This window comes from Mesoplodon bidens, assembly GCF_964165515.1.
Source record: "Mesoplodon bidens genome assembly, chromosome: 8".
In the NCBI taxonomy this organism is placed as follows: Eukaryota; Metazoa; Chordata; class Mammalia; order Artiodactyla; family Ziphiidae; genus Mesoplodon; species Mesoplodon bidens.
Window position 1 is genome coordinate 5160407 of NC_138165.1, and position 4139 is coordinate 5164545.

Consider the following 4139-nt stretch of genomic DNA (forward strand, 5'->3'; position numbering starts at 1 on the left):
ATCTTGTCCTGGGCGTTTGTTTGTTGGAAGATTTTAAATCACAGTCTCAATTTCAGTGCTTGTGATTGTTCTGTTTATATTTTCTCTTTCTTCCTGGTTCAGTCTCAGCAGTTGGTGCTTTTCTAAGAATTTGTGCATTTCTTCCAGGTTGTCGGTTTTATTGGCATATAGTTGCTTGTAGTAATCTCTCATGATCCTTTGTATTTCTGCAATGTCAGTTGTTACTTCTGCTTTTTCATTTCTAAATCTGTGGATTTGATTCTTCTCCCTTTTTTTCTTGATAAGTCTGGCTAATGGTTTATCAATTTTGTGTATCTTCTCAAACAACCAGCTCTTAGTTTTCTTCATCTTTGCTGTTGTTTCCTTCATTTCTTTTTCATCTATTTCTCATCTGATCTTTATGATTTCTTTCCTTCTGCTATCTTTGGGTTTTTTTTTGTTTTGTTTTGTTTTGTTGTTGTTGTTCTTTTTTCTCTAATTGCTTTAGGTGTAAAGTTAGGTTGTTTATTTGAGATGTTTCTTGTTCCTTGAGCTAGTATTGTATTGCTATAAATTTCCCTCTAGAAATGCTTTTGCTGCATCCCATAGGTTTTGGATCATTGTGTTTTCATTGTCATCTGTTTCTAGGTATTTTTTGATTTCTTCAGTTACCTCTTGGTTGTTTAGTAGTGTATTGTTTAGCCTCCATGTGTTTGCATTTTTTACAGATTTTTTCTTGTAATTGATATCTAGTCTCATAGCATTGTGATCAGAAAAGGTACTTGATATTTCAATTTCCTTAAATTTATCAAAGCTTGATTTGTGACCCAAGATGTGGTCTATCCTGGAGAATGTTCTATGAGCACTTGAGAAGAAATTGTATTCTGTTGTTTTTGGATGGAATGTCCTATAAATATCAATTAAGTCCATCTTGTTTAATGTGTCACTTAATGATTGTGTTTCCTTATTTATTTTCAATTTGGATAATCTCTCCATCGGTGAAAGTGGGACGTTAAAAGTCCCCTACAATGATTGTCTTGCTGTCAATTTCCCCTTTTATGGCTGTTAGTATTTGTCTTATGTATTGTGGTGCTCCTATGTTGGGTGCATAAATATTTACAATTGTTATATCTTCTTCTTGGATTGATCCTTTGATCATTATATAGTGTCCTTCTTTGTCCCCTGTAATAGTCTTTATTTTATCATCTATTTTGTCTGATATGAGAATTGTTACTCCAGCTTTCTTTTGATTTCCATTTGCATGGAATATCTTTTTCCATGCCCTCAGTTTCAGTCTGTATGTGTCCCTACGTCTGAAGTGGGTTTGTTGTAGACAGCACATATATGGGTCTTGTTTTTGTATCCTTTCAGCCAGTCTATGTCTTTTGGTTGAAGCATTTAATCCATTTACATTTCAGGTATTTATTTATTTATTTATTTATTTATTTATTTATTTATTTATATTTTTATTTTTTTGTGGTACATGGGCTTCTCACTGTTGTGGCCTCTCCCATTGCAGAGCACAGGCTCTGGACACATAGGCTCAGCAGCCATGGTTCATGGGCCTACCCACTCTGCAGCATGTGGGATCTTCCCAGACTGGGGCACGAATCCATGTCCTCTGCATCGGCAGGCGGACTCTCAACCACTGCACCACCAGGGAAGCCCTTAAAGTAATTATTGATATGTATGTTCCTATTACCATTTTCTTAATTGCTTTGTGTTTGTTTTTGTAGGTCTTTTTCTTCTCTTCTCTTTCCTGCCTAGAGAAGTTCCCTTAGCATTTGTTGTGAAGCTGCATCTTAAATAAAAATAAATGGTCAATTCTAACCAGAAAGAAAGAGGATTTCTTCATGAAAAAGATAATAATTATGAGTCAAAATCATGACCTGGAATTGGCCACATCTGGACACTAGTAAACTATGCAATTTTTTATTATTATCCCAATTAGCTAAACATTGAATCCAGGCTTCAGGACTCACTTTTTCCCCAAGCAGCATAATTAAGTTGTGAAACCTTTCTGCTTTTTTTGGTTTCCTCTGGAATCAAAGTCTTATTCTGAACTCAGTTGCTGATGGGAAGTCCCTGCCCTCTTGTTTCTCCTATGTCTACCTTATTTCTTCTGTGGATTCCCACCTGGATCTTACTATCTGTGGAAAATGGTGACTGATGCTCACTGTCCAAGATGTTCTCATTATTCAGTTTCCCAGTGCTGGGATCCTCCAACAACTTGAATTCCTTTAAATGTCCTACTTTGACATAGAATTGAAAGAGCTGACTCTATACACCCTGCCCAGCTTCCCCACAACATACCTGGGTTTTGATTACTAGTAAATGTTAAACTAAGGATGGAATCCAGAACTGTGACTTCCAGAGTAATATTCCTTCTCTACTTTTCTTGTAACTTCTGATGACTTTTTAGTTATCACCTTTTAATTCCTCTTCCTTTCTCTGTTGTTCTGTCCTCTGTATATAGTATATGCTATGGTTAAAATATTTATTACAGTATGCATAATATATTGTATATATGAATGTGGGTAAATAAATATTTGTATACACTTAAACACACCCATTTTATTTTTAAGTGAATCCACACATGTATTAGTCAGGGCTCTCCAGTGAAACAGAATCACTTACATTTAATTATTTACATTTTTTTTCAAAGTTGGACCCTTTATTTTTGGATTGTCACCAAAGTCATTTTGGCTTGGAGACATACTGTGAAGTTTCAGAGGAAAAGTGGGTCAGTAGGAGACAGGAGAATGTCTCTCAGCTGCACCAACCATTTCCTTATAGGGAGGAAAATCAGCCACACAAAGAATAAAATTGGTTTTGTTGTTCTGGATAAGCAAAAGGAAGGGGTGGTCCTCACAGAACCTGGGGATCATTCTTACAGGTGGCATCATCATGAAGGCAGCAGTGGTGGCCATTATCTCCCTGCCTTCTTCATTGACATCCACGAAGGACCTGTGCAGTACCTTGGGCAGAAAGAGGTCTCTCTTGGATGACACTCCAGAAGAGTTGCCCTGGCCTGCTCCAAGGCATCCATCATTCCCAGACTGCAAACAGTATCCTGTCTGTCCTATTTCTCCACCAGTTTAAAGCTAAGGAGGAAACTTCCACCTCTTCATTCATCATGTCTAGTTTTGTCCATTCTATGATTTTCTCATAAGTAAGTTATTTTTCCACCCTTTTCCAACTGGTCTTTTCATCTGGAAGCATGATGAACATATACAGCTTCTTGCCAATATGGGGAAGCACCAAAATTTTGGTGAATAGTTCTGCTATATAGGTCTTTTTAAAAGTATATTCCTTAAACATCATTTGCACAGGCTTGTCTTCATTCTTGCTGACTTTCCATTGTCTTTCTTTGGTCTGCACTTTGTTAAGTTGATGAGCCCAGTTTCCTTTGAATTAGATGGCATTCACAGGAATCAGATTAGTCACTGAATTAACTGAATTTAGAGACAGCAACTCTATAATTTTACCTTTTAACTTTTGGCTACCCAGGTGTTCATGTGGTTTCTGGACTCTTCTGGAATGTTGCTCAAGTCGACTCTTCCATCTCTGCTTGGTAGAATTTGCAACAGGAAACTCTGAAAGATGAGAGGAAATCACAGGACTTTTCTCCAAGGAGACCGCTGGCTGTTCTAAGCAAGTACAGTGTGCCAGTTCTGTTAACTTTGATGAGGAGTAACTGGAAACCCTGGTGAGCATCTTCACCTCTGCCTCTGCTTTTACTTAAAGAAATGCCTGGGACACCTGGGCTGTGGTTTTTCCACTTGCTCCCATGAAAACCATGACCAGGGCAGAGAAGATGCTCATGGGGTAGAAAAACATGTTTCTCAATATCCATACAAGTCAGAAGTATATTATAATATACTTATGTATAACATAATTACATACATATGTGTGTGTGTGTGTGTGTATACACACACACACACACACATATATTTCCTTTGGAATACGGAATTGACTCATATGATTATGGAAACTGAGAAGTCTCAAAATCTGCAGTCACCAAGCTAGAGAACTAGGAGAGCTGATGGTGTAGCTCCAATCTGAAAGCCAACAGGCTGGAGACCCCACAAGAGAGGATCCAATGTTTCAGTTCCAGGGCAAAACCAGGAGATGCCTGAATTCCCAGTGAAGGTATTCAG

The 4139-nt window shown here is 37.7% G+C and overlaps 1 pseudogene across 1 annotated transcript; it reads right to left on the reverse strand.

Moving 5' to 3' along the window:
• Positions 1-2723: 2723 nt before the first annotated feature.
• On the reverse strand, positions 2724-3819 carry LOC308621782 (serpin B6-like; annotated as a pseudogene). Its single transcript has one exon. The product of its transcript is annotated as a serpin B6-like (transcript).
• Between the last annotated feature and the right edge of the window lie 320 nt (positions 3820-4139).